Below are 15818 nucleotides of genomic sequence, written 5' to 3'. Positions count from 1 at the left end.
ATACATATGTTTATGTATTTATATTTGCTTTATATAAATACATATATGTATTTATTTTTAAATTTATATTTATATTAAGAAATATATGAATATATATTTATATATTTATTTTTTATATTTATATATTTGTGGGTATATATATATATATATATATATATATATATATATATATATATATATATATATGCACACTTTTGACATTGTTTATAATTTTTATATGCTCTTTTTGCTTTAGTATATAGTAGTATATTATAGGATGTTTTTGTGCATCATATATATATATATATATATATATATATAAGTGGGTAATTTATTTGTTCTTATATTTATATAGTATATAATTGCTTTATATACATAGTATATATTATATATATACATAGTATATATTATATATATACATAACGTATTATATATATACTATGTTAATAGTATATTTCTTAGTATATAGCGATATATAATAGGATATAACATATATATATAATGATGTTTAAAGGTAAAGATATAACATATTATCTATTAATATATAATAATAAATTATGTTATTCTTATTATAATCTATAAATATAATTTATATTATTATTATTTTTCCTATATTTTTATTAAATGTAATAACGTAATATATATTATTATTATTATGAGCTCTATTATTAATATATGTTACTAATATATAATCTTAACGATTCGAATATGTCCCTAGGGGTCCTAGGACCCCTAGGGACATATGTTGTCTTTTAATGGATCAAAGGGGGTCATAGGTCACCCTATGACCCCCTTTGACCCATATGAACGATTCAAATATGTTCCTAAGGGTCCTATGACCCCTAGAAACATATGTCGTCGTTTAATGGGTCAAAGGGGGTCATAGATCCTTTGACCCGTATTACCCATTCAAATATGTCCCTAGGGGTCCTAAGACCCCTAGAGACATATGTCGTCATTTAATGGGTCAAAGAGTGTCATAGGTCACCCTATGACCCCCTTTGACATATGTCGTCATTTAATGGGCTTTGACCCATATTACCCATTTGAATATGTCTGTAGGGGTCCTAGGACCCCTACAGACATATGTCGTCATTTAATGGGTCAAAGGGGGTTATAGGTCACTTTGACCTATATGAACGATTCGAACATGTCCCTAGGGGTCCTAGGACCCCTAGGGACATATGTCATCCTTTAATGGGTCAAAGGGGGTCATAGGTCACCCTATGGCCCCCTTTAACCCATATGAACAATTCGAATATGTCCTTAGGGGTCCTAGGACTCCTAGGGACATATGTCATCGCTTAATGGGTCAAAGGGGGTCATAGGGTGACTTTTGACCAATATTACCCATTCGGAAATATGTCATCGTTTAATGGGTCAAAGGGGGTCATAGGTAACCCTATGACCCCCTTTGACCCATATGAATGATTCAAATATGTCCCTAGGGGTAATAGGACCCCTAGGGACATATGTCATCCTTTAATGGGTCAAAGGGGGTCATAGGTCACCCTATGAACCCCTTTGACCCATATGAACGATTCGAATATGTCCCTAGGGGTCCTAGGACCCTTAGGGACATGTGTCATCGTTTAATGGGTCAAATGGGGTCATGGGTCACTCTGTGACCCCCTTTGACCCATACTACCCATTTGAATATGTCCCTAGGGGTCCTAGGACCCCTAGGGACATATGTCGTCATTTAATGGGTCAAAGGGAGTCATAGGTCATCCTATGACCCTCTTTGACCCATATTAGCCATTCGAATTTGTCCCTAGGGGTCTGAGGACCCCTAGAGACATATGTCATCGTTTAATGGGTCAAAGAGGGTCATAGGTCACCCTATGACCCCCTTTGATCCATATGAATGATTTGAATATGTCCCTAGGGGTCCTAGGACCCCTAAAGACATATGTCATTTAATGGGTCAAACAGGGTCATAGGTCACCCTATGACCCCCTTTGACCCATATGAACGATTCGAATGTCCCTAGGGGTTCTAGGACCCCTAGAGACATATGTCATTGTTTAATGGGTCAAAGGGGGTCATAGGTCACCCTGTGACCCCCTTTGACCCATATTACTCATTCGAATATGTCCCTAGGGGTCCTAGGACCCCTAGGGACATATGTCATCGTTTAATGGGTCAAAAGGGGTCATAGGTCACCCTATGACCCCCTTTGCCCCATATTACTCATTCGAATATGTCCCTAGGGGTCCGAGGACCCTTAGAGGCATATGTCATCGTTTAATGGGTCAAAGAGGGTCATAGGTCACCCTATGACCCCCTTTGACCCATATGAACAATTTGAATATGTCCCTAACGGTCCTAGGACCCCTAGAGACATATGTCATCGTTTAATGGGTCAAATGGGGTCATAGTTCACCCTATGACCTCTTTTGACCCATATGAATGATTCGAATATGTCCCTAGGGGTTTTAGGACCCCTACCGACATATGTCATCGTTTAATGGGTCACCTATGACCCCCTTTGACCCATATGAATGATTCGAATATGTCCCTAGGGGTCCTAGAACCCCTAGAGACATATGTCATCATTTAATGGGTCAAAGGGGGTCATAGGTCACCTATGACCCCCTTTGAACCATATGAATGATTCAAATATGTCCCTAGGGGTATGTCATCGTTTAATGGGTCAAAGGGGGTCATAAGTCACCCTATGACCCGCTTTGACCTATATGACCCATTCGAATATGTCCCTATGGGTCCTAGGACCCTTAGGGACATATGTCATCATTTAATGGGTCAAAGTGGGTCATAAGGTGACCTATGACCCCCTTTGACCCATATTACCCATTCGAATATGTCCCTAGGGGTCTTAGAACCCCTAGAAACATATGTCGTCATTTAATGAGTCAAAGGGTGTCATAGGTCACCCTATGACCCCCTTTGAGCCATATGAATGATTTGAATATGTCCTTAGGGGTCCTAGGACCCTTAGAGACATGTCATCATTAAATGGGTCAAAGGGGGTCGTAGGTCACCCTATGACCCCCTTTGACCCATATGACCCATTCGAATATGTCCCTAGGGGTCCTAAGACCCATAGGGACATATGTCCTCATTTAATGGGTCAAAGGAGGTCATAGGTCACCCTATGACCCCCTTTGACCCATCTGAATGATTCGAATATGTTCCTAAGGGTCCTAGGACCCCTAGGGACATATGTCATCGTTTAATGGGACAAAGGGAGTCATAGGGTGACCTATGACCACCTTTGACCCATATTACCTATTCAAATATGTCCCTAGGGGTCCTAAGACTCCTAGAGACATATGTCATCATTTAATGGGTCAAAGGGTGTCATAGGTCACCCAATGACCCCCTTTGAGCCATATGAACGATTTGAATATGTCCCTAGGGGTCCTAGGACCCCTAGGAACATATGTCATCGTTTAATGGGTCAAAGGCGATCATAGGTCACCCTATGACCCCCTTTGACCATATGAACGATTCGAATATGTCCCTAGGGGTCCTAGGATCCCAAGTGACATATGTCCTCATTTAATGGGTCAAAGGGGGTCATAAGTCACCCTATGACCCCCTTTGACCCATATGAATCATTCATATGGATCAAAAAGGGTCATAGGTCACCCTATGACCCCCTTTGACCCATATGAACGATCTGAATATGTCCCTAGGGGTCCTAGGACCCCTAGGGACATATGTCATCATTTAATGTGTCAAAGGGGGTCATAGGTCACTGTGTGACCCCCTTTGACCCATATTGCCCATTTGAATATGTCCCTAGGGGTCCTAAGAACATATGTCATCGTTTAATGGGTCAAAGGGGGTCATAAGTCACCCTATGACCCCCTTTGATCCATATTAGCCATTCAAATTTGTCCCTACGGGTCCGAGGACCCCTAGAGACATATGTCATCATTTAATGGGTCAAAGAAGGTCATAGGTCACCTTATGACCCCCTTTGACCCATATGACCGATTTGAATATGTCCCTAGGGGTCCTAGGACCCCTAGAGACATATGTCATCGTTTAATAGGTCAAAGGGGGTCATAGGTCACCCTATGACCCCCTTTGACCCATATGAACGATCTTAATATGTCCTTAGGGGTTCTAGGACCCCTAAAGACATATGTCATCGTTTAATGGGTCAAAAGGGGTCAAGGGCCCTGTGACCCCCTTGACCCATATTACCCATTCGAATATGTCCCTAGGGGCCCTAGGACACCTAGGGACATATGTCATCGTTTAATGGGTCAAAGGGGGTCATAGGGCTTTTGACTCATATTACCCATTCGAATATGTCCCTAGGGGTCTGAGGACCCCTAGAGACATATGTCATCATTTAATGGGTCAAAGAGGGTCATAGGTCACCCTATGACCTCCTTTGACCCATATGAATGATTTGAATATGTCTCTAGGGGTCCTAGGACCCCTATAGACATATGTCATCGTTTAATAGGTCAAAGGGGGTCATAGGTCACCCTATGACCCCCTTTGACCCATATGAACGATTCGAATATGTTCTTAGGGGTTCTAGGACCCCTAACAACATATGTCATCATTTAATGGGTCAAAGGGGGTCATAGGTCACCTATGACCCCCTTTGACCCATATGAATGATTTGAATATGTCTCTAGGGGTCCTAGGACCCCTAGAGACATATGTCATCGTTTAATGGGTCAAAGGGGGTCATAGATCACCCTATGACCCCCTTTGACCCATATGACCCATTCGAATATGTCCCTAGGGGTCTTAGGACTCCTAGGGACATATGTCATCATTTAATGGGTTAAAGAACATCATAGGTCACCCTATGACCCCCTTTGACTCATATTACCTATTCGAATATGTTTTAGGGGTTCTAGGACCCCTAGAGACATATGTCATCGTTTAATGGGTCAAAGAGGGTGATAGGTCACCCTATGACTCCCTTTGACCCATAGTACCCATTCGAATATGTCCTTAGGGGTTGTAGGACCCCTAGGGACATATGTCGTCATTTAATGGGTCAAAGGGACCTGTGACCCCCTTTGACCCATATTACCTATTCGAATATGTCCCTAGGGGTCTGAGGACCTCTAAAGACATATGCCATCGTTTAATGGGTCAAAGAGGGTGATAGGTCACCCTACGACCCCCTTTGACCCATATGAATGATTTGAATATGTCTCTAGGGGTCCTAGGACCCCTAGAGACATATGTCGTTTAATGGGTCAAAGATTTTTGACCCATACAAACGATTCAAATATGTCCTTAGGGATTCTAGGACCCCTAGCGACATATGTCATCGTTTAATGGGTCAAAGGGGGTCATAGGTCACCTATGACCCCCTTTGACCCATTAAACGACAACATATGTCATATGAACAATCCGAATATGTCCTTAGGGGTCCTAAGACCCCTAAAGACATATGACCCATATGACCCATATGACCCATTCGAATATGTCCGTAGGGGTCCTAGGACCCCTAGGGACATATGTCGTCATTTAATGGGTCAAAGAGGGTCATAGGTCACCCTATGACCCCCTTTGACCCATATTACCCATTTGAATATGTATGTAGGGGTCCGAGGACCCTTAGGGACATATGTCATCATTTAATGGGTCAAAAAGGGTCATAGGGTGACCTATGACCCCCTTTGACCCATATGAACAATTCGAATATGTCCCTAGGGGTCTTAGGACCCCTAGGGACATATGTCATCCTTTAATGGGTCAAAGGGGGTCATAGGTCACCCTATGGCCTCCTTTGACCCATATGAACGATTCGAATATGTCCTTAGGGTCCTAGGGACATATGTCATTGTTTAATGGGTCAAAGGGGGTCATAGGTCACCCTATGACCCCATTTGACCCATATTACCCATTCGAATATGTCCTTAGAAGTTCTAGAACTCCTAGAGACATGTCGTTTAATGGGTCAAAGAGGGTGATAGGTCACCCTATGACCCCCTTTGACCCATAGTACCCATTCGAATATGTCCCTAGGGGTCCTATGACCCCTAGGGACATATGTCATCATTTAATGGGTCAAAGGGACCTATGACCCCCTTTGACCCATATTACTCATTCGAATATGTCCTTAGGGGTCCTAGGACCCCTAGAGACATATGTCGTCATTTAATGGGTCAAAGGAGGTCATAGGTCACCCTATGACCCCCTTTGACCCATATGAACGATTCAAATATGTCCCTTGCGGTCTTAGGACCCGTAGGGACATATGTTCTCATTTAATGGGTCAAACCTATGACCCCCTTTGACCCATATGACCTATGACCCCCTTTGACCCATATTAACTATTGTAAAATGTCCCTAGGGGTCCTAGGACCCCTAGGGACATATGTCGTTGTTTAATATGTCAAAGGAGGTCAATAGTTGACCTATGACCCCCTTTGACTCATATATATTAATACTATACATATATATTAATAACATACATATTAATATAATTATATATATATATATTACGTTATTATATTTAATAAAAATATTACGTTATTATATATATATAAATATATATATATATATATATATCATACATATTAATATAATAATATATATAATACATATTATATATTTATATTTAATATATTACGTTATTATATATATTAATAACATACATATTAATATAATAATATATAATAAGTATTTTATATATATATAATTACGTTATTGTATTTAGTAGAAATAATAATAATATAAATTATATTTATAGATTGTAATAAGATTAACATAATATATTATTATATATTACTAGATTATATCTTATATCTTTACATTACGTTATTATATATATATATAATATATTAAAATACGTCTTTACATAGTAATATAAGTGAAATAATTTATAAATCATAAGCTATAACGTTTAAACTTAATTTTCTGTCCAAAATGGGTTGGGATTTGAAATTTTCCAACCGGAGCATATCGGATATCCGATTTGAGATCGGATATCCGATTAGGCTTGGTATTTACCAAGCCTACCCGGTCAACCCAAAAGACGTGTTTAAAGGGGGTTTTAGTGATACTCAGACTTCGGGTAGTTGTCTGACAATGTTATTTTGATCGAAATTGAATGAAACGAAAAGAGTTTTTTAATATCGCTCTCTAGATTCCATCAATATAATTTCTGTCAAATTCTGAGTTTGATAAGTATTTATTAGTTAATTATCAATGAAGATTATTGTAAAGTGTTGATTGACATACTGATTGAAAAATAGCTATAACTTTCAAACAGAGTAACATTTTTTAAATCTAAAAGTTGCATCACATTCTATACTTCGCCTAGTATAAGAAAAAATAAATAAATAAAATTTGGTAAAATTTTCCATTAGTTAGGGTGGTCAGACACGAGACTTTTTTTTTTCCAAAAAATTTTTGGTAGAAAATTCATATTTAATTATTTATTTGGAATAAAAATATCAAAAAATATGCGTCACATTCGGGCATGAGTCTACTTTTCATATCTATAATTATATTAAAAAAATATTATGATTTGATTTTGATTAAGGTGGTCAGACATACACCTACTTTTTATTTTTGCCCTAAAATTTTCTTAGTACTGCATTAAAATTCAAACTTTTCACTAATTAATTTTTTTTTCTTCTGATAAAGCCTAGTAGTTTAGAAACTATATTCAATTTCTTACAGATTATTTTCTTACAACTTTTTGATATAAAGTCCATAACCACTTCAAAATTATGTGTCAAGTTGACATAAACCTGATTTGCTGATTTTTCACTGCCACTTAAGGCCATAGTTTGGTACACCATGATCCTGCACATACCCTATACCCAACAAATATTCCTTTCTTTCCTAGTGGTTCTAACTTAGTTCTTCTTTCTTTAGTTATATGTATATACATAGGGCAACCAAAGATCCTCAGATGACTTAAGTCAGGTTTATTTCCTATAAGGACTTCTTTAGGTGTTATATTTTAAAGAATGGAGTGTGGACATCTATTTTGTATATGTATAACAATATTAGTGGCTTTTAACCAGAGTGAAAAGTGTAGGTTTTGATCATGAAGCATAACTTTTGCTACCTCAACAATAGTTATATTTTTTCTTTCTGCTACCCCATTCTATTGAGGAGTTTAAGGTATTGTATACTCCCTCTTAATCTTAGTAGATGTAAAAAAGGCTTTGAAATTCTTAGAGGTATATTCTCCCTCATTGTCAGATGTTAGATTTTTAATTTTCTTTGACACTTGATTTTCCATCAGTTCTTTGAATTCTTTGAGTTTTGATAACACTTCATTTGATTCTTTAACATTTAGAAAGAAAATCCAAGTCTTCCTAGAGTAATCATAGATGAAGGTTATGTAATAGGAGTAACCTCCTAGGGAGAGAGTTGGCATAGGCCCACATAGATAAGAGTGAATTAATTCCAGGATTGATTTAAACGCGTGTTCACTAAGAGAAAAAGGTTTTTTAATGTTCTTTCCTAGAGCACAACCTTTACATATACTTGTATGTTTAGAACTTAGGTTTGAAATTCTAGAGGTGATTTTACCTATCTTTGGTAGTGAACTGAAACCAATATGCCCAAGTCTTCTATGCCAAATTTCATTATAATTTGTTATTTCATGATTAAGAGCTTGGTTTTGAATGTTACATAGTTTATATAAGGTCTCATCTCTAGTCCCTATAATGATAGCATTTTTTAGACTTGTGTTTTTAGGCCAGTACAAGACTTTGTCTTCGTTGAATGTAACTTGAAATCCTTCATCTGTTAATCTAGAGATTTAGATTAGATTTCTTTTTATTCTAGGTACAAATAGAACATCTTTCAACTTTAATGTAACTCCAGTCCTTAATTAAATAGAGCAGGTCCCAATACATTTTACTAGATGAGTGGAGTTGTCTCCAATACTAACTCCTTCAGATCTGTAATTTTCAAGTGTTTCAAATTTTTCCCTGAATCTTATTATATGTCAGGAAGCACCACTATCTATTATCCACATGCTTTCATTAGAGTTGATCTCACTTGATAAAGCATAGTAGAAAACTAGATCTAGAGAGTTCTAATATAGAGAGTTATTGATCTTCTACTTTGTTTCTAATAGAATTTAGGTGATTCTTAATTTCAAATATCCTTCCAAAAATAAGATGAGATTATTTCTCCCTTATTCATTTTAGTATTCATTAGTTGATTCTTCAGAGTAATCAATCTGCTTGAGTTGTTTATTTCAAATGCATTTTTTATTGTTGTGAATACTTCAAATGCTTTCTTTAGATTTGAAATGGAAGGAAGTATGTGATCCTTTATGGAGTCTATTATGATTTTCTTGGCTTTATTATTTTTCCTTTCCAAGTGATTTTTTCGGTTTCATCTTCAGGAATTGGATTATCAAATTCAATGAAGGATTCTAGTTCTAGTTCTTCAAGGATTGTGGTAATTCGAATTTTCCATGAAATTTCTTTACATCACCTTCAAGTCTGTCTTCTACTCTTACGTTATTTGACATGTTTGTAACACTTTTGATACTCTCTCTACCAAGTAGGCTTTGATACCATGTAAGTTTTAGTAGATCGTGGTTGGTGTAGGCTTATCAAAGTGATTTGATATGTATTCTAGATTGTAGTAGACCGGTGTTTTTTTTAATGTCAAACTTTCTATGTTCTTGCTATGATAATATATTATCCTTATCTAAGATTAGTATGCCAAGTTATTGATATGATTTGTAGACTCAGATTGAAACTAATATATATACATGTTGAAACATAACATAATAGGTGCGTGACCCTACGTGGTCATGCCTTGACTTGTACATACACTAGCACTGGTTCACAATCATTTTAGTTAAACATTAATAGTATTAATATAAGCCACACGTATAAGTTAGACCCGATAACTATGACAAATTTAATACAATGCAGAGGGAGTCACCTGATAATATAATCAAAGTGAAGGAGATAGCATTTCAATAAAAAATTTAATAGCATTGGATTATAGTATGTCATTATAATGATTATCAATAGAGAATCACTTGTCAGATATAATTCATATTTAAACATCCGAATGTATAAGATTATGCAGATAAAATATTATCGAAAACATTGCACTACATACATACATATATATACATATACATATATACATACATATATATATGTATGTATGTATGTATGTATGTATGTATGTATATATATATGTATATATGTATATGTATATATATTTATGTATGTATGTATGTATATATATATATATATGTATATGTATGTATGTGTATGTATGTATGTGTGTATACATACATATATCTATGTATGTATGTATATATATGTATGTATATATATATACATATATATATATATATATGTATGTATGTATGTATGTATATATATATACATACATACATACACACATATATATATACATATACATATATATATATACATATCTACATACATATATATACATATATACATACATATATATGTGTATGTATGTATATATGTGTATATATGTATATGTGTATGTATGTATATATATATATTTATATGTATGTATATGTATATATATATGTATATGTGTATGTATGTATGTATGTATATATATATATACACATATACATATACATACATATACATATACATATATATACATATACATACACATACATATACATATACATATACATACATACATATATACATACATACACATATATATGTATGTATATATGCATATGTATATATGTATATATATGTATGTATGTATGTATGTATATATATGTATGTCTGTATGTATAACTAATTAAGGAAGATGTTTCAATACTCTTAATTGCTAACCTTCTTAACAACATCTTGATTGATCAACACTAGACTCAGTTAATACTAAAATTTCTTAGCTGAAACTATACATTCTTCATTTCTTCATTAGGTATTTTGTGACAACTATATTATTTGGATTAATGTTGTGTTTCTTGATTCACCAAACAAATTGCCTTGTTTATACATGATCTTAGCACTTAATCAAATCATATAAAACAATGAAAGCAACATTATACTATTAGAGTCTAACTCACTCAAGTGCCCATTGAATACCATACACTTATCAATATTACATGATCATTATACTTTATTTTAATCCTCTTCATCAATAAAATAATATGGCACTCTACTAAATTAGCATAATGTCTAACTAACTAGGGCTTGACATCAATGACAACATAACAACTGATATGACTCTTTCACATACATTGACAATATTATTAGTTGGGGATAACAATATCCCCTTTTGGAATTTATGGTAACATATAAGACATTACATTACATTATGAAATAATAAACATCAAATGCCAATGCATCTTCAACTCTTTGACTTCATTCAATTTCTCTGCAACATTTATGATCTCTGCATTAGGTTCTTCAGCTCTAGCTCGGTCCACTTTGACAATCACTCCCCCTTTGTGTATACTTATTTGTATCAACAAATTGTAGAACTGCCCCTTTTACTATGCAACACTTTATCATTGCATACCTTCATATAGATTCCCTTCCTAAATCTACTTCTCCCTTTCACAGATTATCTCCCATACTAATTATCTCCCCCTTTGATAGAAATGCCAAAGGTAACTATAAGTTTTAATGAGAAACCTTAAAACCTTGTAGATTACCATGTAGCTTACTTTTACTTATTATATTTTCTTCATTATAATCACTTTCACAACTTCGAAAAAAATTCCCTAAAAAGTGAACTCTTGCATCAACTCTACAAAGATATTCTAATAATCCATGAATTGATGCAACATGCATCTTCTCCTAGTGAATCTTGGATAAAGGAAGGACCCCTAACTTACCTTTACATACTCAAATTTTCTCCTTAGACTTCATATACTCTAATCATATTTCTCTTGAACTTGCTCCCTCAAGTAGTGATACTTGATAGACATGTGCTTGGTTTTTGCATGCATTACAAAATTCTTTTATATGGTAATTGCACTTATATTGTCATAATAGATAGTAATAGGTTTGGTGACTTCCTCTTGCATACCTTCCAATAGTTTCTTAATTCATTAAATATTTGAACAATTAATAGCAACAAAAAAATTTTCAGCTTAAACAATAGATTGTGATCTACAACTTTGTTTCTTGCTCAACCATGTAATCAACCTATTCTTCCCAATCAACATTAGGATAAACTATAAGATCAAAATCACCTTCTTACTTGTACCATATTCCATCGTATTATGTTCCTTTTAGGTATCTGAGATCCTCTTAATTGTAGTCATATGTGTCTCCTTGGGATTAGATGAAGATCTTGCAACTATACCAATTATATGTGCAATATCAGGTCTATTGTGTAAAATATATTACAACTTTTCAATCAGTGATATCAATTGTGTCTCATTCACTTCAGCAGTGTTTTCTTCCTTGGATAATTTTCATCCATTGAGCATAGGGATTCCAACTAGCCTTGACTCATCCATACAAGATTTATTTAATATGCCATTTATGTACTTAGATTAGGTCACATATATACCACCTTTTGTTTGATGAACTTGTAAACCAATAAAAAATTAAATCTCACCAAACATAAACATATCAAATTCTTTTCCCATCTAATCAACAAATTTTTTGCACAAAAAATCATTACCACCAAATATTATATCATCAACAAATATTTCAGCTATTAGGACCTTATCTTTAGTTGCACTCTTCAATTACATGTTATTGTCATCACTTGTTTTAACAAACCCAATCTTGATCAAATATGAATGCATCCTTTGAAACCATCCTCTCTATGCTTTCTTTAATTTGTATAGTGATTTTTTTATTTTACATACCAAATGCTTCTAATTTGGCTCCATGAATCCTTTAGGTTGTTCAATGTAGACCTCTTCTTCCAAAATCTCATTTAGAAATATAGACTTAACATCCATTTGATAGACTTTAAATCTCTTGTAAGTTGCATAAGCCAAAAGATTTATGACTCCTTCTAATCTTGCTACAGGTGTAAAGGTCTCTCCATAATTTATTCCTTCTTCTTGGGCATAACCTTTATAAACAAGTTTGGCTTTGTTCTTCACAACTTCTCCTTTCTCATTAAATTTGTTTATGAAAATCCACTTGGTTCCAAACACATTTTGTCTTTGGATCTCAATACCAATTTCCACGTATCTTTTTTCTCAATTTGGTCTATTTCCTCATTCATAACATTGATCTAGTCATTATTATCAAGTGAATCTTTCAGATTTCTTGGATAAAATTCAACAATCAAACATGTATTATACTTCACCTTCCTTCTTGTCATGATTCCAACACTGTTGTCTCCAATTATTTTATCTTGTGAATGGTTCCTTCTCACACACTTTTCTAAAATAGGCTCGACTTTGTGATCTCTAGGATTATCTTCACTCAATTGGGGGCTCGAGTTGTTTTGTCTGTGGCTCCGATAATGCAAGATGTTGTTTGATGGTTTTCTATTGTTGTCTAGTGTACCATTGTAATGACTTAGTTTGGTGCTTGGGTTTAGTAGCAGGTGTGTCATCATAGACATACGCAAACTTACTATAATCCTTAAGTTATTGTGTCCTCTCCTCATCATTATTATCTACAAACTCATCAATTCTAACATTTTCACTTTTAATCATTGTGTGAGTCACTTTATTTAAACATTAGTAACCCTTTCTCCTAATAGAGTAACTGAGGAATATACCTTCATCACCTTTTGAATAGAACTTTTCATTCCTTGCATCTTTATGAATATAACACCTACTTCAAAATATTTTGAAATAACTTACACTTGGTGTATGATCATATGAGAGTTCATATGGTGTCTTGTTTGATCCTTTCTTCAACCGAACTCGATTGGGGGTGTAAACAATAGTGCTTATAGCCTCTCTCTAGAAAACTTGTGCAACTCCATTTTTAATGACTAATTTTCTAGCATAATCAATAATGGATTTGTTTCTTCTCTTTAAAATTCCATTTTGTTGTGGTGTCCTTGGTGTAGATAGTTGTCTCTTAATTCCATGCTCAACATAGAAGTTAGTGAATTTATCAAACATAGACTCACCACCTCTATCAAATCTTAAACATTTCATTTGTTTACTAGTGTCTTTCTCAACTCTAGTCTTATACCACTTGAAAATTTGAAAAGCATTAGATTTCAACTTCATAGACACAACTATTATCATTCTAGAATAATCATCAACAAACAATATGAAATATCTATCACCATAGTAGCTCTCAACTTTCATAGGACCACACAAAGTAGTATGCACCAACTCCAAAATATCATTAGATGAATGCGACTTACTGAAAAACTAGACTTAGTCATCCTACTGAGCTGACATTGCTTACAAATATTATTATCAAGTTTATGCAGATTTAGTAAGCCTCTTACTTTCTTCTTTCTACCCATGTTGACCATATTCTCAAAGTTTACATAACATAGTTTCTTATATTATAACCATACATCTTCAATTCTAGAAAATAAGTGTGTATAAATAGTGGAATTTAGGTAAAATAAATTACCTCTTGTCTTCTCTCTAGTACCAATCAATTTTCCATATCATCATAGATCTTTACCTTTCTATTATGAAATTCAAATTTGTGACTTGTATTATTCAATTATACAACACTCAACAAATTATACTTTATTCCTTGAACCTAGTAAGCATCATCACATCTAATTTTATCATTTAGCATAAATGATCCTCTACCTTTCACAAGATATGTAACACCATTTTAAAGTTTAACATTTTCACCATCATATTCTTCTAGCTTATCAAACTTACTATTATCACCAGTCATTTGATGTGAACATCCACTATCAATAATCCATGTATCACTTTTACTAATTGTAGCATCTTAAAATGGAAGCACTTCCATGTTAAGAGCATTTAGCCCTCTAAGTAAGTGGTATGGGGTCAATTCAAGCACCTTGAATGAGTCTTTGCATGAATCTGGTAGTTTTCCCCATGTTCTGCTTTTTCTCTCTTTATTTCCAGCCTATTTCTAACAAACTGTTCTATGAAACTAAGGACTTTGGCCTCTAGGTCAAGGTCGACCTTGACCCTAACCTAGGTCAAGGATGACCTTGACCTTGACCTAGGGCAGGGTCGACTTCATCCCTGACCCCAAGTCCTATTTTCAATTTCTTAGAGTTTTAGGATCTCATGCTTTAGAAAGTTTCTTTTCCTGCTTTTGGGTTGGCTATTTTGGGTTTCAAAATGGTAGACTCTTAAATTACATTTGATCTAGGTCTATTCCTAGGGGTTAAGGTTAAATGGGATTTAATGCTCCTATGTCGGCCTTCTCTAGGAGTTAGTGCCCTTGATCTCTATATAAGGAAGCCTTCTTCCCTCATTTTGACATCTTCTTTCCATCCATAACTACACAAGTGCATCCACTATCTAAAATCTACCTATGATCAATTTATGAAGTGAATTTTTGTCAAGCATTCAAGTGTTCAAGCATCCAATTCATCAAGGAGATCCATAGTTAGCCATTGAAGGATTCAATCTCTATGGAGCCCTCTTGTTGAAGATTTCATTCACATCCATCCAAGCCTTCTTCTATGCAAAGATACATTCAATATTGGTGTTGAAAATCTAATGAAATTGATTTGAGACATTCTACATACATCCTACATACATTTGGAGCATCCATACTTGTGGATTCGGGGATTTGATTCCTCCATAAGGATTTCCACATAAGCAAGATGAATTGTTTCATTTACTTTGTTTATGCATATATATTATTTCAATTATATTTCAAGGTTAATTTCAAACTAAGGTTTAACTGAGGCAAACCCCCCAATCAAAAAACAAACCATTTTTCTTGTAGAATCTAGGTGTGGAACAACAAACCAGAGAGCATATTTAGATACACTCTTCATTA

This window comes from Cupressus sempervirens, chromosome 5, assembly GCF_028749045.1.
Source record: "Cupressus sempervirens isolate cs-2001-9-10 chromosome 5, ASM2874904v1, whole genome shotgun sequence".
NCBI classification, from domain to species: Eukaryota; Viridiplantae; Streptophyta; class Pinopsida; order Cupressales; family Cupressaceae; genus Cupressus; species Cupressus sempervirens.
Note: the sequence above shows the minus strand (reverse complement) of the source record.